Below are 27,208 nucleotides of genomic sequence, written 5' to 3' on the forward strand. Positions count from 1 at the left end.
AAGTCCTGGACAATCATTCCAAGGTATTTGAGACTCCCAAAGGTCTCCCACCTATGCGTGATCATGATCATGCTATTCATCTGATTCCAGGAAGTGTTCCTCCAAACATCAGGCCGTACAGATATCCCTATGTCCAAAAAAGTGAAATTGAACGTATGGTTGCAGAAATGCTAGAGGCTGGTATAATTCAACCGAGTCAAAGTTCTTTCTCTGCTCCAGTAGTATTGGTGCACAAGAAGGATGGATCATGGCGCATGTGTCCGGATTATAGGGAGCTCAACAAGCTCACTATTAAAGATAAGTTCCCCATTCCTGTCATTGATGAATTACTGGATGAATTGCATGGATCAATTTACTTCACCAAGTTGGATCTTCGTTCAGGATATCATCAAATCAGAATGAAGATTGAAGACATTCCGAAAACGGCATTTAGAACTCATGAGGGTCATTATGAATTTTTGGTCATGCCTTTTGGCCTTACCAATGCACCTTCAACATTTCAAGGTTTGATGAATTCAATTTTCAAACCATTCCTTAGAAAATTTGTGTTAGTATTTTTTGATGATATACTTATCTACAGCAAGTCTTGGAAGGATCATGTTGAACATGTTGACAGGGTGCTACAACTATTGGAGGAGAAACAATTATATGCCAAAAGATCCAAATGTTTCTTTGGAGTCCAGGAGGTGGAATATTTGGGTCATATTGTATCTCATGAAGGAGTTAAGGTAGACCCTAGCAAAATTAAAGCCATTAAGGAATGGAAAATCCCCACATCCATAAAGCATTTGCGAGGATTTCTTGGGTTGACAGGGTATTATCGCAAGTTTGTTAAGAATTATGGGAGAATAGCAGCACCTCTAACAACATTATTGAAGAAAGATGCATTTTCATGGACTCCGGAAGCAACAAAGGCCTTTGAACATCTTAAAGAGGCAATGTGCCAAGCACCGGTCTTAGCTACACCGGACTTCACAAAAACCTTTATTGTGGAATGTGATGCTTCAGGAAATGGAATTGGTGCTGTTCTAATGCAAGATGAAAGACCCATTGCTTTTGAAAGTCGTCCAATCAAGGGAAAGTTTTTAAGCAAAGCTATTTATGAGAAGGAAATGTTGGCAATACTCCATGCACTTAAGAAATGGCGACCCTACCTAATGGGAAGACACTTCAAGGTAAAAACAGATCATGATAGCCTTAAATACTTTTTAGAACAAAGATTATCCTCTGAAGAGCAACAAAAGTGGGTCACAAAGATGTTGGGTTATGACTTTGAAATCATCTACAAAAAAGGGAAGCAAAATGTGGTGGCAGATGCACTCTCAAGAAAGGATGAGGATGTGGAAGCATTGTTGTGCGCCATTTCTATTATCCAACCAGATTGGATAAATGAAGCAAGGGAGGAATGGAAGAATGACGAAGAAGTGTGGGCACTTATTCGAAAGCTACAACAAGATTCCAGTACGTCTGATACATTTAGCTGGAAAAATGATTCGTTATGGTACAAAGATCGCTTATACCTCTGTAAGAATTCCCAGCTAAAACAAAAGATTCTTATGGAATTGCACACTTCTCCCTTAGGAGGGCACTCAGGATTTTTAAAAACTTACCACAGGGTTAAGAAGGAATTTTTTTGGGATGGCCTTAAATCAGATATTCAAAAGTTTGTGGCAGAATGTTTGGTTTGCCAACAAAATAAAGTTGAAACAATTAAGACACCGGGTCTATTACAACCTTTATCCATTCCAAGCCAACGTTGGGAGGAGGTTTCAATGGATTTTATCACAGGTTTACCCAAGTCTGAGGGAAAGAGTGTCATCATGGTGGTAGTTGACAGACTTACCAAGTATGCACACTTTTGTGCATTATCACATCCATTTAAAGCCAGTACAGTTTCTACTGCATTTATGGAAACAATTCAAAAGCTACATGGAAACCCAAAGATTATTGTAAGTGACAGAGATCCCATTTTCACTGGAAATTTTTGGACAGAATTATTTTCTTGTCTTGGTACTCAGTTAGCTCATAGCTCATCTTATCATCCTCAATCTGATGGGCAAACTGAGATAGTAAACAAATGTTTGGAAGGATATCTTCGTTGCTTTGTATCTGATAAACAGACACAATGGGTCAAATGGTTGCCTCTGGCTGAATGGTGGTATAACACTTCCTTCCATACAGCAACAAAAATGACCCCATTTATGGCACTTTATGGGTATCAACCACCATCCATCACATCATATTTAAGAGAAAATTCTAAGGTTCAGGCAGTGGAACATCACATCGAACATCAACAACAAGTCCTCCAACTCTTAAAGGATAACCTCGTGTTGGCACAAAATAGAATGAAACAACAGGCAGATCAACATCGCAGTGAAAGAAGTTTTGATGTAGGTGATTGGGTATTCCTACGGCTACAACCATATAAGCAAATGTCCCTCAAGCAAGCTAAGAAGGATAATAAATTATCACCAAAGTATTATGGTCCGTACAAGGTGTTGCAAAAGATTGGTACTATGGCATACAAATTGGAGCTTCCTGCAGCTTCTCGATTGCACCCAGTTTTCCATGTTTCATGTTTAAAGAAGGTTATAGGCGACAAGCTCCCAGTTCAAACAATATTGCCAGAACTTGACGAGGAAGGAAAAATTATATTGGAACCAGAAGCAGTTATAGAAACAAGAACTCGACAGCTACGAAATCGATCAATTTCAGAGTATCTTATCAAGTGGAAGAACTTATCCGCTGAAGATTCCACATGGGAGGATGAGAATTTTATGCAGAAGTATCATGAACTACTCAAGCGTTGAGGACAACACTTTTTTGAAGGAGAGGGGCATGTTGGGTCCCTATAATACTAGTGATTACCCCATTACTATTGTAGTTATACCCCTTATTTATATTGATGTACCCATGTAGTGCCCATATTGTTACTATTGTGCCACATAGAAGCCCACTATTGTTATTGTTGTGCCCTACAATATTATTGTTATGTAGGCTTTGATTGTATTGGGACCACTTAGACTCCTATATATAGAAAGGAGGTATTTTCATTTGTATCATCCAAGAATTGTTCATTTATGTAATGTAAAGGAGGTTGCCCCCTCGAAGAGGCTGAATTCTAAGGCGTGGATCTCTCTTTTCTATCTTTCTGTGAGCTGGTTTCATAACAGAAAATCCCTTGCATACTCACTAGCTCACCATTGGGAGAAAAGATAACCCATGCTGTGGAGGATATTTTTTGAGTACTAAGGCTAGCACCATCGGCATAAACAATTTACGATTAGAGAGAGTTTGACATCTACAATCCAAAAGTAAAAAGAATCAACAAAAAACATGGGAAACTCTAAAAAACACACTCAACATACATATAAATAGTATGTACATAGTGTACCATGCATGGGATCAAGCACAGTATTTCTTAGGCACAATCCATTTCTAGGCTACACCAGCGGAACTCCATTGGGATCTACTAACTCACAACCCCCTTTTTCAAGGACTCAATTAACAATGTATGGGTCCATCCACATAGGCTGGAACTTTTCTCAACCTAACTTGTCAAACTCCTAGTCATATAGGAGAACCATATCTCCTTCCGAGAAGACTCTAGGCTTGACATTTTTTTATATTTCCCTTCAATATGTAATTTATGGGCTCCATTGGCTAATAGAACACCGCATTGGGTTTCATCCAAACTAGTCATATGTAAAAGATGTGCCTCCCCTGTGGAAGTACGAGGAAGAAGTTTGATAGTTAGTTTCAACGATGGAGTTTCACATTCGAAAGGGACGATCACTTCTAGACCATACACCAACTCGAAGGTTGTGAATCTAGTAGAAGTCCTAACTGAGGTTCGATATGCTCACAAGGAAGCAAACATAAGAAATTTTTAGTCTGATTTGTGGACCCCTACCATACATTGAAGTATAGACTTAATAACTTTGTTAATTTCCTCAACTTGTCTATTACCCTGAGGTTAGTATGGAGTAGAATTTTCAAGTGAAAGTCCACATTTGGAAGTTGATTCGGTCATCATATCATTCTGAATGTCCTTCCCAAGATCTATTATTATTTCTTGTGGAACATCAAACCTAGAAATCATGTTGTTGAAAAAAAATATGAAGCCGTTTCACCAGTATTAAATGTAGGCATTACTTTGTCCCACTTAGTAAAGTAGTCAACAATGGAATGATATATGCATGCTCCCCATCCAAGTGAGTGTTACATGTCATACGATTGATGCCCAATTTTGCAAAGGGACTAATGGTGACAACAAGATGCAACGGAGTAGGCAGAGCATGGAATTTTCGATCATAGATCTGGCATGCATGACATTCACTACAAGAAAAAAGGTCATTGGTGAGGGTCATGCCTGTGACAGACCTTTAAGGTCCATCACCAATGTCGCATATGGTGACAGTATTTAAAAAAGCATTGTTGTAAGTGTATATAGTGATGGTCCTTTATGTTCTGTCACCAAAGCCATTTTTAATGACACTTTTGGTGAGGGTTGTTAAAGGCCCATCACTAATTCTCTCTTTGGTGATGCTTTTGGTGAGGTTCATTAAAGGCATATCACTAAGTATCTCTTTGGTGACACTTCTAGTGACGATCTTTTATTGACCATCACCAATGATATTTTTGGTTACTTTTGTTGATGGTCAATAAATGTTCGTCGTCATTGATAATTCCAATGAGTTTTTTATGACGCTTGATGCCCGTGACTAACCTTTAGGGTCCATCACCAATGTCGCATATGGTGATGGTCTTTAAAATTTTTTTGTTGTAAGTGTATATAGTGATGGTCCTTTAAGGTTTGTCACCAAATCCATTTTCAATTACACTTTTGGTGACGGTCGTTAATGGTCCATCATTAATTCTCTCTTTGGTGACACTTTTGGTGAGGGTTGTTAAAGGCCCATCACTAATTCTCTCTTTGGTGACACTTGTAGTGACAATCTTTTATTGACCCTCACCAATGCTCTTTTTGGTTACTTTTGGTGATGGTAAAAAAATGTCTGTCATCATTGATCATTCCAATGTTTTTTTGATGATGCTATGTACCTGTTGTTGGATACCTATAGTAATAGGTTTCATATTTCATGATTGATTATCGAAAATCCAAATATGCTCTGCTTTGTTACTACAAAGATCCCATATTTCCGGGAAATCAGAGGTGTGTGAAATTACTTCAGATATTGAGGACCTTATTACATTTTTGTGGATGATTCAACAGTCTAATCTGGATCATGCCATGTTTCAATTTTGAGTTGTAGAATAGAGAAAGAAGTCTGTCCAAACAGCTTAATCTTGGCAGATAAGTAGTTCAGGTAGAGAAACAAAGGTTCCCAAAAGCCTAATCTGGGACCTTGGAAGAGATAAGGGTAGAAACAGATAGAGTAAAAAAAAAAGGAAAAAGCCAAAGAAAAGAAAAGGCAATTGAGGGTTGCAAGTCTAAGTGCCCCTCCAAGAAGAAACTAAAAAATGTTAGGTGAAATAGTTGGGTAGGCAGTTGTGGTTGCAGAAAGGACAGGTTCACCATTACATAGTTGTCAAAGATATTTTGCCAAGGCAATGGACATATCAGCAGAAAAGGTGGTGAATTTCATGGATTCACAGCAGAAAGCATCACTAACTTCACTTTTTCCCCCTTACTCCATCATTAACATCCCCTTTCTCAAAGATTCCCCTCCTTCACTTCACTAACTCCTAATTCTACTATTTAACTCCCCTATTCTACCCCTTGCCCTAATAATAATAACACTAAGGTGTATAAAGCCCTAAATGTTATATATTCCCTCCCCTAGGCATAATAGCCGAGAAATCTGCAAAGAGGGATCATAGTGGCATCTGGCCACCATGGTGAACCTATCTCTGATACTCTCCCTTTGCTGCAGATCATTTCCCCTCAAAAAATACCTTTGCATGGGTAAAAACCCCTCTTTAAACCCCTCTAGCCCACAAAACCCTCTGCAAACCTTACAAAAATCAAATCCCGCTTTCGGCACATTCCCAAAGGCAAGCGCGGGTGGGCAGAGAAAACATTTGAAAAACTATGCCAAAACCCATAAACGTTAAATTTTCCGCCGCCCTATCCGCCGTGCACCTTACACCTCCGCCAGCCGTCGGATCAAGCCCTCCAGATCCGACGGCCCATAACGACATCGGAACGCCGTCCACGTCCGCGCGTTAACTCCCGAGAACATGACGTTGCGCCTCGTCATGCCTCTGCCACGCGTCGCCCGTTAGACCGTCTCGGAGCTCCCTCTGACACCCTGGGCGCCGTACTCTAACCGCCCCGAGAGACCGTGACGGTTAGAGCCTTAACCGTAACCTTCACGGCTTAACCTCCGCCCGTCCGCTATTGACCGTTCTGCCACGTCCAGCTCACCGCTGACTGGACTGCCACCTCACCCCCGTTGACCTGTCGTCTTCAGCCACGTCCTCCCCGATGACGTCAGCTGACGTCACATCACCGTGACCCACCAATGACGTCATGCTGACGTCATCATAAAAAAGCGCCAAATGGGTAAAAAACTCATATTAACCGAATTTTGCGCGTTTTTTACCATTTCACTGTTATTTCGTCTGTACACTCTGCTCAGCCATTTCTGCCTGGATTTCCGCCAACCGGTACAATTAGCCCAAGCGACCACGTCAGCAGCTGCAGTACACCTTGCCACGACCTCTGCACGTCGAATTACAGGTATTTACCCTGCCCTGCCCTCCATACGGCCTGCATTCTGCTCTAATCTGCTCACAAGCATAATAGGACCGTAAAACAGACTTTTTCACCGCTAGAACCGGGTTATATCTCCACCATTGTCTCTGTGAAGTCCAAAAATTCCCTGCAGAGTTGTAACAAACTGCAATTCATCTAAAAACCCCTCAGCTCTGCGTTTCCCCGGCAAATTCACTGCTAAATACCTCCGAACTACTACCAGAAGCTCACTTAGGCCCCAAAGAGGCTCTGTTACCAATTACCAGCAGTATTTCAATTTCTAGCTGGTAAATTCCCCTCTGACAATTCAAAAAATCAAGTTATTTTCCCACTGAGGGCAGTCTGCAGTCTGTTTTTGCCAGTCACTTGTCAAATTGCAATATTTGCCCATTCAGAAGCTACGGAGACCCCTATTGCATTAAATATCAAGCCTATCAATGCTCCTCACCGAGAACTAGCATGGCAAGCCCTGGGAGACATGGATTACCAGATGTTGGACTGGTTTCCTATGGGAACTAAGTATAATATCCAAATGTTAAATGAACTGAGAGCCCAGCACATGAGTGGAGCAGATATCCTGGGAATTTGGGAATCAAATTTGCCCATATACAACCTTCCCCAAGTTAATCCCATGCCAGAGCTTATCTACAGTTGCCAAGAGCGCTATGACCCCATCCAAAGGGCAGTCATTAGCCCCACAGGCCTAGTCCTGTTTCAGATCACTCCAGAGAGTATAAATCAGATGCTGCATTTCCATACAGCCAAGAAGTTGACCCCTCTTTCCATGCAAGATTTGATAAAGAGAGGAAATAACCTGTCTAATGACCAGATTGTGAAGATTAACCAGCTATTTGTCACACCTAGCTCTGAAGCAGTCAGAACCCCTCCCATTGGATACCAATACCTGAATGAGTTGGGCAGGATGATGGTGGACTCGATTGGCTATGTCCTAGGATTCAGAGGACTAGAAGATGTAGATGACTGCATATTGGCAATGCTGTCCATATTTGCCCCAGGTAAGCCTCCAGCTATCCACTATGATTATGCAACCTATATAGCTGAGAAGATTCATGACCAGTTCATGAACTTGAAGAGGGAGAGGCTGTTCAGATACACCTCCTACATATACCATCTGTTCTTGTTCAACCAGCCAGCTACCTTCTCTGTCCCTTTGAGGCCACTCAACGCCCAAGGAACCCCAAGATCAGTTGTTTTTTGGACCCCTGTGTTCCATCGTACCTCACTATCACCTTATACATACTGTGAGTTTATTGATTTATTTGTTCATCCAGCCCTAGCAGTGCTGCAAGGTGCCCCTTCTCCTAGACTGACCGATGACATGAAAAGAATTCTTCATTTGAACAAGCTTTACAACATCGGCAACTGGTACTTCTACCAGAATCATACAGTCATTAGGGTGTATGGATGTGAATTAAATCCATTTAGGCTGCCAAGGTACGTTCCCATGAGACTGTTTGCCTTAGAATATTTCAGGCAATTTGGGAACTCAGATTACCTACACTTTCAGAGTAAAAACAAGAAATCACAGTTGAAAGTGAGAAATCAGCTAGGTCCCTTCTTATACAACAGGAAGGAAGAAGGCTGGAAAGAGGCAGACAGGATCCTGGAAGGACTCCAGTTGAAAACTAGTTTTGAGTGGATTCCATATGACCCTAACCACTCTATTTCCCTCAGGAGGATCAGGTATAAGTTAGGCAACTATGCTCATGCCAGATTACCTGAAATTGAAAAATATGCAAATGCACCAGATTGGGAAGAGGGCACATTAGTAGAGCAAATGACTAATGAAGAAATACTTGAGCAAGAGGCTAGAAATGTCCAAAAACAAGCTGACTTGGAAACTTGTGGACAGGTGCCTATTTCCTACAGGAGGCAAATTGGGGCAGCCACCACAACACCAGCAACACAACAGCGAGCTGCCGAGCAGACAACCCAAGCAGCAAGCAAGGACAAAGGCAAACAGGTGGAACAACCACCTATATTAACAGAAGAACAGGTTGACACCTTGCTACAGCAGCAAGAAGAAATGGAAGAACGGGAGTTGGGGCAGCAACAAGATAAACCACAAACTAGTGGGCAGCAGCCATTACAGCAAAATAAAGAGACAGATTTGCCCGGTTCTACAGAACAGCAGCCCCAAACAGAGTTGCCTCCAAGAACAGACATCAATGTGGACAGCTCAGTCCTCCAAACACCTCAGAAGGAGGACTTAACCAGAAAGAGAGAAAGAGAGACTCCCCAGACTTCATCCTTTATCAGAGGAGAGAAGAGACAAAGATTGAATGACTCCCAAGAGGAGGACATAGCAGTAAGGCAGGCCATGGGCATGGGCCCACCCAGTGGAGAACTCTCGGCCAGCTCATCTCAAAGAGGACCAGATATGACAATGGGAGGAGAGGTCAGCTCTTCTGGTCAGCATAGAGAGGGGCACTCAAGTATAAAGCAGCAGTTCATAGAAATCAAGAGAAGGAGTGATCCCATAAAAGTGCAACTCTATGATCACTTGTTAAAACTAGCTCCCAGCAACCAGCAGAGACTAATGTCTGCTTTTGATGTGAGTGAGGGAAAAATGATAATGAGCCATTTCATGCCCACAACTCTACATCCTCAGTCCACCTCAGACTATTTGAGAACAAATATGGAGGTTCTGGCTAAAGATATTCACCCCATGGATAAGATAGAGTTACACAAACAAACGGGTGAAATGGTGTATGCCTCCCTGGCAGATGAGACACTGGAAAATTACAAGTTAAAGAGCAGCCTAGACAATACATCATCCCAGCTAGAATTGGAACGAGCATCCTCACAGGCCAAGGACAACAGGATCAAATCCTTGGAGGAGGTAATCATAGAGATAGGACATGATCCCAAGGATGTCAAAGGCATCCAAGAACTGCTGAAAATAAGGGATGCAGACATGGCAGCCCTAAGAAAGAAAATCAAACTCCCGGCCACCATCCATCCACAAACAGATGAAGTTGCCCAGCAACGGCAAGAAAAAGATACCACAGACCTGCTGGTATCCTTATACAAAGAGCTGGTTAGGACTCAAGACCAGCTAGGACAAACTGAAGCTGCAAAGGCAGCACTACAAGAAGCCATGAAACAGAAAGGGGAAGGTCAATCCTCCCAGCCTCCTCCATTAATAATAAATCTTGAGGAAACACCTCCGATTATCACTCCTCCTCCTCAGCAAACAGGAGCTACAACACCATCCACAGCCCCCACAACAACATCAGAGCAAGCTGCTAGCTTAGACATGCAGAAGCTACAAGCAGAGATCCGAGCTATGGAAGCTCAAATGAAAGAGCTGGATGGGCTCAAACAGAACTTGGCTAATGTTAATGAGAAATTTGATAAAAGCAAACAAAATGAGGCAGCCAAGGAGAGAGAGGTGAAAACCCTTAAGAGAAGGATTGCTGAGCTGGAAAAAGAGCTTGCACTGGAAAGGGTGACAGCTGATATGAAAGCAGTGTTGTGGAGCAACATTGGGAGATCCATTGCCAAACAGTGGCAATACATTGAAACCATGGATGAACAAATGGTGCTCATCACCAAAGCAAACAAGGAAATACAGAGAGCAAGGGCAAGCCTTGGGCACATGCCAGAAGCAGCTACCAGGATGATCAATATCCTGAATTATAAAACCAGCACTCAATTGGCTAGCATGGGAATCAACAACAGGACAGAAACAATTGCCATAGCCAAGAGAGTTGTTACATTGAGAAACTTGATTGGAACCTTGGAGAGAAGGACACAGGACATGCAAACAGAAATTAACAGGTTCCTGGAGAAGTTTGTAACACTGCAGAACAGAGGCCTCCCCAACATTTTGAGCAGCGTGGGAAGACTGCTCACCCTGGACAACTATAACAAGAGAATTGATGCCCATGCAGTAGCAGAGATTGCAAAACCTCCCAGCACTTCAAAGGAGCCAGGGCCAGCTACAGGGCAAATGATGTATGACAGAGTGGAGAACCTGTTTTTTCTCATGAATGAGATAGAGCATCTGTTTGATACACCACCCAATTTCTTCAAGTTCACAGAAGCAGATGAGACTCTAGGGGCAATTTTGGCACATCAACTGCCCACACAGGATGTCTGGAGGCATTTGACCCAGACAATTTTGACAGGCCAGAACCAATAGCGCAGAAGGAAGAAGCAGGTACATACAGTGACAATTTTGGGAATTAATACCCACATGAAAAGGCAGAGGCTGAGCCAACTCAGCCAGACCAGTCACTCGCCACCAGCAGCAGTCAAAGTCACAGCTGACAGGTCCGAGACATAGTGTACCAGCCTACAGTCGGGTTTTCTATGCATTAACTCCAAATATTCAGACCGACTTAGCTATTCTTATAAAGCTAAATATCTTCTGACAGAGCATTAAGATGCCTGTGCTGTGTATTAAATGTGTAATAAATTTTCGACATAATATCTTAGATAGTTGGTGAGAATGTAAAGACTGAGATAACGCAGAACTCAGATATTTCTGTAGACCACCGCTAGTATATATAGACCCTTCACAGATGCTGAAGGGGTTGCTGGAATTTTCTCTTGGATAACTTCCATCTGCTGTAATATTTTCAGAGAATTAATACAAAGGAGGAATGGAACTTCCAGAAGTTTGGTGTGTTTGATATCTTGTGGTGAAGGATGCATGTTACAGGATTCCATGGGTGTTGCATAAAACTATAAGTATTCTCAAATCTCTTTGTCGTGTCTGTTTTGAGTCTTTTGTTCTCTTTACTGTTCTTATGTTTACACTTGATAGCAAGGTGAAAGGATAGTACCAGGATTTAACTATGTTTACCCTGGACTCAAACTGAGCTATTATAAATGTTTTCCTCTTATACAGTAACAGAATTGTAATTCTTAAATGCTGCAATTCAAAACTGTGTTTTTATTATAACAGTCATTCTCAGGGATTCAACTTTGCCCCTAAGACCTCTGTTTTCTCTTCTTAAAGCTATCTGTTGGGAACACATAGATAAATAGTGGAAATTCTTGAATGCTTTCACTATTCGTGCTACCTGTTTCCAGTCTTTTAATCAAAAATCTGTTCTATTAAACTCCCAAATGGCCCTGTAAGTCCCATCTTTCATCTCAAAACTTCAAACACATACAGCTACAGACTCCATTGCCCAATGGTACTCAACTTCTCAGAAAACTACTTCACTAGAACCTAAAAGGAATTTCACCAACCAAACATAAACAAAACACAGTGCATAATAGCTAGCCTAAAACCCTACAACAAACAGTTACAAATCATAAAGAGAGAGCCCTCTCTGATCACTGTTAGGCTAGAAGCGGTGATCCAAAGATTGGTTAGTGGTTACCCCGGCCGTATTCCCTTGGGAGTCATAGGGAACAACCTGGGTGTTAACATAATTGGCGACTCCACTGGGGACTTAAGACTATTCAATCACGATCTATTTTCCAAAGCTTTCATCAAGCCTGAAACTAGCCGAGACATCTTAGGACTGTTTCTCAGTCTCAAGGAAGAGCTAACTAGGGAAACTTATCCTAGCCTTGAAACATATATAGTCATTCCAGAGTTCTTATTTTGCCCTTGTAAATACAAAAGTTCTATATAAAATTCTGAAAGAACACTTAGAAGCTGGCTCCTAAAAGAAACCCAAGGCACACTAGGGCACACCCTGACCCTGACCAACCCATCATTGTTGATAACCCAAATATCATCCCAAAGAACATAAGGAAACAGCACAAGCAGGATAAACCTGCTGATTCAGATATAAGGTCAGACCAACCCATCCTCATTCCCACTCCTTGCAAAGTCCTTTTTCGTTCCACACCCAATTCCCCTAGTTCATCTTCAACCCCTCAAAGTCCTACCTTTCCATCTTCACCATCTGCACATACTCACTCAACCAGTTCTCCACTTGTTACCCATCCTATTAACCCCAGTACACCTGTAATCCCAGTTGTCCCATTTGTTCCTATCAACCCTATTAATCCTATAAACATGGCTAACAGATATGCACCATTGCAGATTCCAGCCAATGCTCCAGCCCTACCCCAAGATTATCAAACCAGACTCTCATTTTTTGATTCCCATGGCCCTTTGACAGCCATCCAGCATGCTAAAAAGATGCAAGACCACTTTGAGACCTATGAAATTGATGATGATAGTGTCAGGATGAGAATTTTTGTCCAAAGCCTAACTGGGGATGTCAGAACTTGGTTTAGATCCTTGAATGCAAATTCCATTGCAACCTCTGAAGTTCTATACCAGGAATTTACCAACAGATGGGAGAAAAAGAGAGATCCACACCATATACTGGGTGAATATAACACTATTAAAAGAGGTCCCCAAGAAACGGTGTTGGAGTATTGTGCTAGGTTTAACAACATATACAATGCTATTCCCCAGAACTTAAGGCCCCCTCCTGATTTGGCCCTTTATAACTTCCCTGATGGTTTTGACTCTGATATGGCCTATCAGTTGAGAGAAAGAGACCCTCCAACCCTTGCAGAAGCCCAAAGACTTGCAGTCACTGTAGAGGCCAACCTAATTGCCAAAAGAAACAGGGCAAAGCTGGAAAAGAAGGTTGGTTTCAAAGAAGAGCCCTCGGGCTTTGATCAGAAGTTGGATGCAATACTAAACAGCATGAAAAGACTAGGTGAGAGAGTGGAATCAGTAGAAAGAAAGTCATCCTGGGAAGCGCCACAAAACAATACTCCTAGAAACCCAAATTTTAGGAGAACACAAAACCCCAATACAGGAAAAACAGGTGCTGACCAAGATATCAGACCACCTTTTCAAGAAAATTATGCAGAAACTTCCTCGGCTAATCAGCTCAATGAAGATCCTGAGATCAATTTAATAGGGCTGGATGGTAAAAGCCATGTTTTCCTAACACAAGAAGACCATGATGAGGATGAAGACAAAACATTCCAAACACAATCAGGAGAATCCTTTGACTTTAAGCAAGGATATGATACTGCTGTCTATGAAGTCCATAAGCAGTACAAACTAAGAAGTCGGACTGTAAATGCAAATCAGCCTGAAAAGGTAAAGGAGAAACAGCAATCTAAAGAAGCCTCAGTCACTGAACCTAATGACAAAACAAACTTGCCTGCAAAGGAAGTAGTGGTTGAGGAGGTCACTGAATTTCTGTCCACACCACAAGAGCCCACAGCAACCTCATCCTCTCACCCAAATCCGAACATCACCCCTCAAGACATGGACATGGGGGGCAGGTTCCAAAATCAAGATGAAATCCAACCAGAAGATTCATTGAACAAGGAAAGGACTGCTGTCCGTGACTCTAAAATTCAGGTGGATAAACCCTTTGACCTAGGAACAGAGATTGGCAAGTTAAAAATAGCAATTCCCCTTTTAGAGCTAGCCAAGCATGACATATATAAGCAACAGATCAAGAAATCCCTTCAGCTCACCAACAACAGAGATGATGTAAATGTGCTAGATGACACTCCAGAATTACTGTTTGGTCCAGAGGTAGATGGAAAAACAGTAGTCACAGGGGTCTTACCTTTTTATGTCAGTTTGCACGTTCATGATAAAATACTGCACAATGCAATGTTTGACTCAGGTGCATCTCATAACCTCATGCCTAAAGCAGTCATGGAAAGATTAAATTTGGATATAACAAGACCATACAAAGACCTGTTTTCTTTTGATTCTAGTCAAGTCAAATGCTTGGGCCTGATTAAGGATTTGTGTGTGTCCTTGGTTCAATTTCCCAACAAAACCATTTTAATGGATGTTGTTGTTGCCGATATCCCACCCAAATATGGAATGCTCTTATCAAGATCATGGGGAGCCAAGCTCCAAGGCTCCCTGCAATTAGACATGTCATATGCAACCATCTCTGTCTTTGGGCAACCCAAGAGACTTTATAGGGAAACACTCATGAAATACATGGTCAGCAGTGAAGAAAAGCCTCAAAATTTTCCAATATATGCTGTCCATTCAGACGTAGACTCTTACATCCTCTTTAATGACAGCATAGGCTTCTCGGGCAGTCACATTAGCACGGAGACATTTAAACCAGAGCAAAACATCCATCAAACAAGTGGCACCTGCAAAAATTTAATCAGCCCAACAATACCCATTCACCCTCCTTTAGTTGTCAAAAATTGTCAAACAACTGATGAAATTATCCTAGGAGACAAATGGGAGAAGAAACCCCAACTCATGCTCACACTGCCATCCCATGAACAGAACCTCAAGTCTCCTGAACAGCAAGATAGTCTGTGGATCCTAGAGTTTGATGGCTCAGTTAACAAGTTAGGGGCAGGAGCTGGAGTATGGATACATAACAAAGAGAAAGCCTGTGCACAAGGCAGAGCATATAGACTGAACTTTAAATGCACTAACAACATGGCAGAATATGAAGCTCTGCTACTAGGTCTCAAGATTGCTAAATCATTACAAGCACATAGCCTCTCAATCATGGGGGACTCTGATCTAGTAATTCAACAAGTAAAAGGGGATTTTGTCACCAATGACAAAAGATTAAGGTCCTACAGGTCTGCTGTAATTGAAATACTAGAAACTTTCTCCGAGTTTGTTCTCACAAAGATTCCAAGGGGCCACAATCTCCATGCTCACAGCTTGGCAACATTTGCCAGCACCTTCAAATTCCCACTACAACCCAACAATTGTTTCACAGCAGAAGTCAAATATAGGCCTTCTATTCCAAACAATGTCAAAGAATGGCAAGTATTTGAGAATGATAGGCAAATAAACAACTTTTTAACTTTGCAGCAAGAGTTTACAGGATTAAATATTGACCTTGAGACAGCAAGTCAATCTCAAATTGTTGATGGAGCAAGTCAATCACAATTACAGTTTCAGCAATCTGCTCACCCAATGTCACCTAGGACAGCAAAACAACTACTCAGTCCAACCATTTTCAACAAAGAAAACATTCAGCAAATTCACCAAATTGATTGTGAAGAGCTGGGCAGTGCTGAAGATGAAATCATACAACTCAAAGACAATCTTCTTCCAGCAGGCCTTACCCCACTAGAGGACATTTTTGACTCAAATGATGTCCCCAGGAAACCAAAGATGCAGCCATTAGATGCAACAATTGAAGAATGTAATATTGGCACTATGGAAAAGCCTAAGATAGTCAAGCTGTCCGCCTCTTTGCCCCCGATCAAAAGCCCAAATATGTTGATCTCTTTAAAGAATTCCAAGATGTCTTTGCCTGGGGATATGAAGACTTGAAGTCTTATGATACCTCTGTTATACAGCACACCATTCCCCTCAAGCCTAATCAAAAACCATTCAAACAAAAATTGAGGAGAATCAATCCTGTACTTCTTCCTTCCATTGAAAAGGAATTACAAAAAATGTTCAAAGCTGGGATCATAGCACCAATCAGGTTTTCTGAGTGGATTTCAAATTTGGTCCCTACAAGAAAGAAAACTGGTGAGATAAGACTCTGTGTAGACTTAAGGAATTTGAACCTAGTGTCACTCAAAGACAACTATCCCTTACCCAAAATGGACCACATCCTTCAAAGAGTAGTGGGAGCCTCAAGAATATCATTGTTGGATGGTTTCTCAGGTTTCAATCAAATCCTGGTACACCCTGACGATCAAGACAAAACTGCATTTACTACCCCATGGGGTACTTTCAAGTATGTGAAAATGCCCTTTGGATTGAAAAATGCAGGGGCAACATTTCAAAGAGCAATGGACATTGCTTTTGCAAAAGAAATTCATGATTTCTTGGTCATTTACTTAGATGATCTTACACCCTTCTCAAAATCTGACCAAGAACATTTGAAACATTTAAGACAGATTTTCATAACATGCAGAAAATATGGCATTTCCTTAAACCCCAAGAAGTCTTTATTTGGTTTGGAAGAAGGGAAACTTTTAGGACACATCATTTCAAAAGATGGCATAAGAATTGATCCAGATAGGATACAAGCGATCCTACAAATGCCTCACCCTAGGAATGTCAAAGAGTTGCAAGGATTCTTAGGAAAACTCAATTTTTTAAGAAGGTTCATCCCAAATTTAGCAGAATTGATCAGACTGCTAAACAATATGCTAAAGAAAGATTCAAAGGTTAAGTGGACTGTGGAAGCAAAGCAAGCCTTTGAAAGCATAAAACTGGCTTTAACCCAAACCCCGGTATTAACTAATCCTCAGTTTGACAAAGACTTTATTATTTTTTCTTTTGCTTCCCAGCATACTATTGCTGCTGTTTTATTGCAGAAAAATGATCAAGGGAATGAAAAGCCCATTGCCTTCTTCAGCAGAGCTCTTAGAGATGCTCCTTTGAAATACCAAATAATGGAAAAACAAGCCTATGCATTAATCAAAGCTATCAAAGATTTTAGGATCTATATCCTTTACTCTCATGTTGTGGCTTATGTACCGAGTCCTATTGTCAAAGACATTCTCACCCAAGAAAATTTAGAGGGTAGAAGAGGAAAATGGATTGCAAACATACTTGAATTTGACATTGAAATAAAGCCTACAAAGTTAATAAAAGGGCAAGGTTTGGCTAAGTTAATGACAGAATCAAATTTCCAAGCCTTAGATATCAACCAACTGGACAGTGAAACAGAGCTGGCGACTCCAAAGATCAACGTAGCCTTTGAACAATCTCCATGGTACTCTGATATCTGTTATGTGTTACAAAACCTGTGTGCTCCCCCAGGACTGTCCAGAACTAAGTCTAGGTTCCTAAAAATGAAAACATCCAAATTTTGTGTGTTAGATGAGAATCTACTCTGGAAAAACCATGAAGGTATTTTGCTGCACTGTCTTCTTGAGAATGAAACTGATAAAATTATGCAAGAATTCCATGCTGGAGACTGTGGTGGACATCTGTACTGGAAATCCACTGTGGACAAGATATTAAGGGCTGGTTATTACTGGCCCACTATGTTCTCAGATATGAAGAAATTCACAACATCATGCCACAAGTGCCAACTGTTTGAAGGCAAAAGACAGCTGCTGCCACTTCCTTTGAGGCCCATTTCAACAGAAAGACCTTTTCAACAATGGGGCTTGGATTTCATTGGAGAAATTCACCCCTCATCTTCAGGACAACACAGATGGATTTTGACTGCAACAGACTACTTCACCAAGTGGATTGAAGCTGCCCCATGCAGACAAGCAAATGATTTAGTAATCATTCAATTTTTGGAAAACAATATACTGGCTAGATTTGGCTGCCCAGAAAAGATAATAACAGACAATGCTGCTGCCTTCAAATCCAAGAAAATGATAAATTTCTGTCATAAATTTCACATTACTTTGGGCCATTCTACAGCTTACTATCCTCAGGGAAATGGTCTTGCTGAATCATCAAACAAAAGTTTGATAAACATCATAAAGAAAGTGCTAGAAGAGAACAAAAAGAACTGGCACAAGAAGCTAGTAAATGCTTTATGGGCAGACAGATTAACCACCAAAAGATCAATTGGGACCAGCCCATATCAGTTAGTTTATGGATTAGAGGCCAGATTTCCTTCATCACTAGGGGTGCCAGTTATGAAACTTCTACAAGAAAGTCAAGCAGAGCCAAATGACATGCAAAGAAGGATCAACCAGATAATCTGTTTACAGCAAACCAGAGAACAAGTTTTCAGCAGAGTGCAAATACTACAGGAAAAACTTAAAAAGGCCTTTGACAGAAGAACCAAAGCAGAAGATTTCAATATGGGAGACAAAGTTCTAAAGTGGGATGCAAGAAGAGAAGACAAAGGGAAACATGGGAAGTTTGATTCTTTATGGAAAGGACCATTTGCTGTCCAAGCAGTGCAAGGTAATAACACTTATTTCCTTAAAAGCTTGACTGTGACTGAACTAGATGAAGGTCCTGTCAATGGCAGGATGCTGAAGCACTATTATGATGGTTCAATATGATAAGGATCCAAAGGTTCATTGTATATATGCAATTGTACATATTCTTTTTTTTATATATTGTATAAAGAGGTTTTCCCAAGTGCTGCAACTAGCAGCAACAGGCAGATAATATCAGAGGTTCCCCAGGAAAGAAGCACACTATTTTGACAGGTTACATGTATCAGAGCTCAAAGATTAAGATGGACAATCGAGCAACAAGGCAATCTGACCTGCTGTTCTTGGTCTTTCAAAAGAAAAACCATCCCCAAATGGAGCCACTGTTGGATACCTATAGTAATAGGTTTCATATTTCATGATTGATTATCGAAAATCCAAATATGCTCTGCTTTGTTACTACAAAGATCCCATATTTCCGGGAAATCAGAGGTGTGTGAAATTACTTCAGATATTGAGGACCTTATTACATTTTTGTGGATGATTCAACAGTCTAATCTGGATCATGCCATGTTTCAATTTTGAGTTGTAGAATAGAGAAAGAAGTCTGTCCAAACAGCTTAATCTTGGCAGATAAGTAGTTCAGGTAGAGAAACAAAGGTTCCCAAAAGCCTAATCTGGGACCTTGGAAGAGATAAGGGTAGAAACAGATAGAGTAAAAAAAAAAGGAAAAAGCCAAAGAAAAGAAAAGGCAATTGAGGGTTGCAAGTCTAAGTGCCCCTCCAAGAAGAAACTAAAAAATGTTAGGTGAAATAGTTGGGTAGGCAGTTGTGGTTGCAGAAAGGACAGGTTCACCATTACATAGTTGTCAAAGATATTTTGCCAAGGCAATGGACATATCAGCAGAAAAGGTGGTGAATTTCATGGATTCACAGCAGAAAGCATCACTAACTTCACTTTTTCCCCCTTACTCCATCATTAACATCCCCTTTCTCAAAGATTCCCCTCCTTCACTTCACTAACTCCTAATTCTACTATTTAACTCCCCTATTCTACCCCTTGCCCTAATAATAATAACACTAAGGTGTATAAAGCCCTAAATGTTATATATTCCCTCCCCTAGGCATAATAGCCGAGAAATCTGCAAAGAGGGATCATAGTGGCATCTGGCCACCATGGTGAACCTATCTCCGATACTCTCCCTTTGCTGCAGATCATTTCCCCTCAAAAAATACCTTTGCATGGGTAAAAACCCCTCTTTAAACCCCTCTAGCCCACAAAACCCTCTGCAAACCTTACAAAAATCAAATCCCGCTTTCGGCACATTCCCAAAGGCAAGCGCGGGTGGGCAGAGAAAACATTTGAAAAACTATGCCAAAACCCATAAACGTTAAATTTTCCGCCGCCCTATCCGCCGTGCACCTTACACCTCCGCCAGCCGTCGGATCAAGCCCTCCAGATCCGACGGCCCATAACGACATCGGAACGCCGTCCACGTCCGCGCGTTAACTCCCGAGAACATGACGTTGCGCCTCGTCATGCCTCTGCCACGCGTCGCCCGTTAGACCGTCTCGGAGCTCCCTCTGACACCCTGGGCGCCGTACTCTAACCGCCCCGAGAGACCGTGACGGTTAGAGCCTTAACCGTAACCTTCACGGCTTAACCTCCGCCCGTCCGCTATTGACCGTTCTGCCACGTCCAGCTCACCGCTGACTGGACTGCCACCTCACCCCCGTTGACCTGTCATCTTCAGCCACGTCCTCCCCGATGACGTCAGCTGACGTCACATCACCGTGACCCACCAATGACGTCATGCTGACGTCATCATAAAAAAGCGCCAAATGGGTAAAAAACTCATATTAACCGAATTTTGCGCGTTTTTTACCATTTCACTGTTATTTCGTCTGTACACTCTGCTCAGCCATTTCTGCCTGGATTTCCGCCAACCGGTACAATTAGCCCAAGCGACCACGTCAGCAGCTGCAGTACACCTTGCCACGACCTCTGCACGTCGAATTACAGGTATTTACCCTGCCCTGCCCTCCATACGGCCTGCATTCTGCTCTAATCTGCTCACAAGCATAATAGGACCGTAAAACAGACTTTTTCACCGCTAGAACCGGGTTATATCTCCACCATTGTCTCTGTGAAGTCCAAAAATTCCCTGCAGAGTTGTAACAAACTGCAATTCATCTAAAAACCCCTCAGCTCTGCGTTTCCCCGGCAAATTCACTGCTAAATACATCCGAACTACTACCAGAAGCTCACTTAGGCCCCAAAGAGGCTCTGTTACCAATTACCAGCAGTATTTCAATTTCTAGCTGGTAAATTCCCCTCTGACAATTCAAAAAATCAAGTTATTTTCCCACTGAGGGCAGTCTGCAGTCTGTTTTTGCCAGTCACTTGTCAAATTGCAATATTTGCCCATTCAGAAGCTATGGAGACCCCTATTGCATTAAATATCAAGCCTATCAATGCTCCTCACCGAGAACTAGCATGGCAAGCCCTGGGAGACATGGATTACCAGATGTTGGACTGGTTTCCTATGGGAACTAAGTATAATATCCAAATGTTAAATGAACTGAGAGCCCAGCACATGAGTGGAGCAGATATCCTGGGAATTTGGGAATCAAATTTGCCCATATACAACCTTCCCCAAGTTAATCCCATGCCAGAGCTTATCTACAGTTGCCAAGAGCGCTATGACCCCATCCAAAGGGCAGTCATTAGCCCCACAGGCCTAGTCCTGTTTCAGATCACTCCAGAGAGTATAAATCAGATGCTGCATTTCCATACAGCCAAGAAGTTGACCCCTCTTTCCATGCAAGATTTGATAAAGAGAGGAAATAACCTGTCTAATGACCAGATTGTGAAGATTAACCAGCTATTTGTCACACCTAGCTCTGAAGCAGTCAGAACCCCTCCCATTGGATACCAATACCTGAATGAGTTGGGCAGGATGATGGTGGACTCGATTGGCTATGTCCTAGGATTCAGAGGACTAGAAGATGTAGATGACTGCATATTGGCAATGCTGTCCATATTTGCCCCAGGTAAGCCTCCAGCTATCCACTATGATTATGCAACCTATATAGCTGAGAAGATTCATGACCAGTTCATGAACTTGAAGAGGGAGAGGCTGTTCAGATACACCTCCTACATATACCATCTGTTCTTGTTCAACCAGCCAGCTACCTTCTCTGTCCCTTTGAGGCCACTCAACGCCCAAGGAACCCCAAGATCAGTTGTTTTTTGGACCCCTGTGTTCCATCGTACCTCACTATCACCTTATACATACTGTGAGTTTATTGATTTATTTGTTCATCCAGCCCTAGCAGTGCTGCAAGGTGCCCCTTCTCCTAGACTGACCGATGACATGAAAAGAATTCTTCATTTGAACAAGCTTTACAACATCGGCAACTGGTACTTCTACCAGAATCATACAGTCATTAGGGTGTATGGATGTGAATTAAATCCATTTAGGCTGCCAAGGTACGTTCCCATGAGACTGTTTGCCTTAGAATATTTCAGGCAATTTGGGAACTCAGATTACCTACACTTTCAGAGTAAAAACAAGAAATCACAGTTGAAAGTGAGAAATCAGCTAGGTCCCTTCTTATACAACAGGAAGGAAGAAGGCTGGAAAGAGGCAGACAGGATCCTGGAAGGACTCCAGTTGAAAACTAGTTTTGAGTGGATTCCATATGACCCTAACCACTCTATTTCCCTCAGGAGGATCAGGTATAAGTTAGGCAACTATGCTCATGCCAGATTACCTGAAATTGAAAAATATGCAAATGCACCAGATTGGGAAGAGGGCACATTAGTAGAGCAAATGACTAATGAAGAAATACTTGAGCAAGAGGCTAGAAATGTCCAAAAACAAGCTGACTTGGAAACTTGTGGACAGGTGCCTATTTCCTACAGGAGGCAAATTGGGGCAGCCACCACAACACCAGCAACACAACAGCGAGCTGCCGAGCAGACAACCCAAGCAGCAAGCAAGGACAAAGGCAAACAGGTGGAACAACCACCTATATTAACAGAAGAACAGGTTGACACCTTGCTACAGCAGCAAGAAGAAATGGAAGAACGGGAGTTGGGGCAGCAACAAGATAAACCACAAACTAGTGGGCAGCAGCCATTACAGCAAAATAAAGAGACAGATTTGCCCGGTTCTACAGAACAGCAGCCCCAAACAGAGTTGCCTCCAAGAACAGACATCAATGTGGACAGCTCAGTCCTCCAAACACCTCAGAAGGAGGACTTAACCAGAAAGAGAGAAAGAGAGACTCCCCAGACTTCATCCTTTATCAGAGGAGAGAAGAGACAAAGATTGAATGACTCCCAAGAGGAGGACATAGCAGTAAGGCAGGCCATGGGCATGGGCCCACCCAGTGGAGAACTCTCGGCCAGCTCATCTCAAAGAGGACCAGATATGACAATGGGAGGAGAGGTCAGCTCTTCTGGTCAGCATAGAGAGGGGCACTCAAGTATAAAGCAGCAGTTCATAGAAATCAAGAGAAGGAGTGATCCCATAAAAGTGCAACTCTATGATCACTTGTTAAAACTAGCTCCCAGCAACCAGCAGAGACTAATGTCTGCTTTTGATGTGAGTGAGGGAAAAATGATAATGAGCCATTTCATGCCCACAACTCTACATCCTCAGTCCACCTCAGACTATTTGAGAACAAATATGGAGGTTCTGGCTAAAGATATTCACCCCATGGATAAGATAGAGTTACACAAACAAACGGGTGAAATGGTGTATGCCTCCCTGGCAGATGAGACACTGGAAAATTACAAGTTAAAGAGCAGCCTAGACAATACATCATCCCAGCTAGAATTGGAACGAGCATCCTCACAGGCCAAGGACAACAGGATCAAATCCTTGGAGGAGGTAATCATAGAGATAGGACATGATCCCAAGGATGTCAAAGGCATCCAAGAACTGCTGAAAATAAGGGATGCAGACATGGCAGCCCTAAGAAAGAAAATCAAACTCCCGGCCACCATCCATCCACAAACAGATGAAGTTGCCCAGCAACGGCAAGAAAAAGATACCACAGACCTGCTGGTATCCTTATACAAAGAGCTGGTTAGGACTCAAGACCAGCTAGGACAAACTGAAGCTGCAAAGGCAGCACTACAAGAAGCCATGAAACAGAAAGGGGAAGGTCAATCCTCCCAGCCTCCTCCATTAATAATAAATCTTGAGGAAACACCTCCGATTATCACTCCTCCTCCTCAGCAAACAGGAGCTACAGCACCATCCACAGCCCCCACAACAACATCAGAGCAAGCTGCTAGCTTAGACATGCAGAAGCTACAAGCAGAGATCCGAGCTATGGAAGCTCAAATGAAAGAGCTGGATGGGCTCAAACAGAACTTGGCTAATGTTAATGAGAAATTTGATAAAAGCAAACAAAATGAGGCAGCCAAGGAGAGAGAGGTGAAAACCCTTAAGAGAAGGATTGCTGAGCTGGAAAAAGAGCTTGCACTGGAAAGGGTGACAGCTGATATGAAAGCAGTGTTGTGGAGCAACATTGGGAGATCCATTGCCAAACAGTGGCAATACATTGAAACCATGGATGAACAAATGGTGCTCATCACCAAAGCAAACAAGGAAATACAGAGAGCAAGGGCAAGCCTTGGGCACATGCCAGAAGCAGCTACCAGGATGATCAATATCCTGAATTATAAAACCAGCACTCAATTGGCTAGCATGGGAATCAACAACAGGACAGAAACAATTGCCATAGCCAAGAGAGTTGTTACATTGAGAAACTTGATTGGAACCTTGGAGAGAAGGACACAGGACATGCAAACAGAAATTAACAGGTTCCTGGAGAAGTTTGTAACACTGCAGAACAGAGGCCTCCCCAACATTTTGAGCAGCGTGGGAAGACTGCTCACCCTGGACAACTATAACAAGAGAATTGATGCCCATGCAGTAGCAGAGATTGCAAAACCTCCCAGCACTTCAAAGGAGCCAGGGCCAGCTACAGGGCAAATGATGTATGACAGAGTGGAGAACCTGTTTTTTCTCATGAATGAGATAGAGCATCTGTTTGATACACCACCCAATTTCTTCAAGTTCACAGAAGCAGATGAGACTCTAGGGGCAATTTTGGCACATCAACTGCCCACACAGGATGTCTGGAGGCATTTGACCCAGACAATTTTGACAGGCCAGAACCAATAGCGCAGAAGGAAGAAGCAGGTACATACAGTGACAATTTTGGGAATTAATACCCACATGAAAAGGCAGAGGCTGAGCCAACTCAGCCAGACCAGTCACTCGCCACCAGCAGCAGTCAAAGTCACAGCTGACAGGTCCGAGACATAGTGTACCAGCCTACAGTCGGGTTTTCTATGCATTAACTCCAAATATTCAGACCGACTTAGCTATTCTTATAAAGCTAAATATCTTCTGACAGAGCATTAAGATGCCTGTGCTGTGTATTAAATGTGTAATAAATTTTCGACATAATATCTTAGATAGTTGGTGAGAATGTAAAGACTGAGATAACGCAGAACTCAGATATTTCTGTAGACCACCGCTAGTATATATAGACCCTTCACAGATGCTGAAGGGGTTGCTGGAATTTTCTCTTGGATAACTTCCATCTGCTGTAATATTTTCAGAGAATTAATACAAAGGAGGAATGGAACTTCCAGAAGTTTGGTGTGTTTGATATCTTGTGGTGAAGGATGCATGTTACAGGATTCCATGGGTGTTGCATAAAACTATAAGTATTCTCAAATCTCTTTGTCGTGTCTGTTTTGAGTCTTTTGTTCTCTTTACTGTTCTTATGTTTACACTTGATAGCAAGGTGAAAGGATAGTACCAGGATTTAACTATGTTTACCCTGGACTCAAACTGAGCTATTATAAATGTTTTCCTCTTATACAGTAACAGAATTGTAATTCTTAAATGCTGCAATTCAAAACTGTGTTTTTATTATAACAGTCATTCTCAGGGATTCAACTTTGCCCCTAAGACCTCTGTTTTCTCTTCTTAAAGCTATCTGTTGGGAACACATAGATAAATAGTGGAAATTCTTGAATGCTTTCACTATTCGTGCTACCTGTTTCCAGTCTTTTAATCAAAAATCTGTTCTATTAAACTCCCAAATGGCCCTGTAAGTCCCATCTTTCATCTCAAAACTTCAAACACATACAGCTACAGACTCCATTGCCCAATGGTACTCAACTTCTCAGAAAACTACTTCACTAGAACCTAAAAGGAATTTCACCAACCAAACATAAACAAAACACAGTGCATAATAGCTAGCCTAAAACCCTACAACAAACAGTTACAAATCATAAAGAGAGAGCCCTCTCTGATCACTGTTAGGCTAGAAGCGGTGATCCAAAGATTGGTTAGTGGTTACCCCGGCCGTATTCCCTTGGGAGTCATAGGGAACAACCTGGGTGTTAACACCTGTTACTATTTTTTTGTCAAAATATAATGATTTAAGACCATTGTTGTGGAGTCTTTTTCATTATGTGTCCAAGGTCGTAGTGATTACAATAGTCAGTCAATTTTTTAAGAAGTATTTAGTGTGTATCATTTCCCTCAAGTTTAAGAATATAGTCTTCCTATGAGTCATCACATGATTCATCTTTATTAGGTTTATTATCTAGCAAATTTCCTTTAAATAAAGTTCCACTAGTGTGTGTAGGAATTATATTATTTAATACATAATCAAGCTCTGTCAATTCTATTAATGAGAGCGACATAGCACTCCTCAACACTCCTGACACACCTTAACATGCTTTGGAATAGTACACTAACATTCCTTGGCACCTCACATGTCTTGGAAAATATTTATACCTGGAACATCTTTGTACCTAGAACATCTTTCCATGAGTAGGACGCCCAAGCACACGTTGGCATGCCATATCATAGCATAACACTCCCCTATCATGTGCTAGAATTCCTTGTAGTACCTAGCATTCCCTGGAACTCCTTGGCATAATATTGCATTGACAAACATTAACACTTGGCACACATTGACACTTGGCATGTATTGGAACATATTATTAGTGTGCCTAGCATGCCCCTTTTTAAAAAGATAAAGTCCCAACTTATTAACCCTATTATGTGTTCATTTCCTTGGATTTTAGCTTGGTTATTCCTTTTTTTGCCTTGAAACTCCTTGAAGGATATTGGCATACTCTGGCACCCTGCACGTCCTAGCATGTCTTAGCACCTGGCATGACTTCGAACTATTTGGCACATGTTAGCACACCCTGGAACTACCTAGCAAACTATAGCACTTATTGACATTCCCTGGTATTCCCTAGCATGCCTTGTCACTCCCTCCTTGGAATGATAGCTAGCACTGATTGACACTCCCCGATGCACCCTCATATTCATTCACTTCCATGCATTTTGACCTAGTGCTCCCTTGTATTGTCCTAGTACTCCCTAACACTCCTCAGCATGCATTGGCATTCTCTATCACACCTTAGCACTCAAGTGAAGAATGAAACTTATAACCAGTGTTACCAGACTCATAATGGACAATAAATCAGTGAGGCAAAAGAGCTAAGAGTTTTAATCGGATAGGGGAAAAATTGGGAAAAAATCAGTGAATTCAATAAATAAAAATATACACATATATTGAATTAAAAAAAAAACATTTTTCATTGATATTTAGTAAAGCCATGGCCAAAAAATTCATTATATCAATAAAT

This window comes from Pinus tabuliformis, chromosome 3_1 (genome assembly GCF_031772625.1).
Source record: "Pinus tabuliformis cultivar Carrire ecotype Pingquan chromosome 3_1, CPIR1, whole genome shotgun sequence".
In the NCBI taxonomy this organism is placed as follows: Eukaryota; Viridiplantae; Streptophyta; class Pinopsida; order Pinales; family Pinaceae; genus Pinus; species Pinus tabuliformis.